Genomic DNA, 444 nt, shown 5'->3' on the forward strand with positions numbered 1-444 from the left:
AGTACTTATTTTTTGACTTCATTATCGTATTTATATGTTTATGATTCTTGTTCTGGGTGGCACATCTTGCAGCTATGGTGTGCCGAAATCTTTTAAAGTTGTTTTTCTACAGGTTTGAATTTTTGGATCATATGAAAAATAAGTCGTTATGCTGCCGAAATTTAGGTAGAATTTAAGAATTTTAATAAATGTAATTTATTTGACAGGCCAGTACGGAGACCCAAGAGCCGATGTCTGCTATAGACAATTGGGCGGACATGCATCGTCGCGGGGACTCTTGGGTTAATACCCATGCGGAACAGACTTTCGTAAGTATTTCTACTTTTCATATTAAATTTTTTTATATTTAAATAGTGGTTTTATATCACGTAAAAATAATTATAATGTCTTATTATGTAGAACACCCTGGAGGAGGAGAGACAAATGCAGAGAACACAGACTACT

Source organism: Morus notabilis, unplaced genomic scaffold (assembly GCF_000414095.1).
Source record: "Morus notabilis unplaced genomic scaffold, ASM41409v2 Scaffold193, whole genome shotgun sequence".
Lineage (NCBI taxonomy): Eukaryota > Viridiplantae > Streptophyta > Magnoliopsida > Rosales > Moraceae > Morus > Morus notabilis.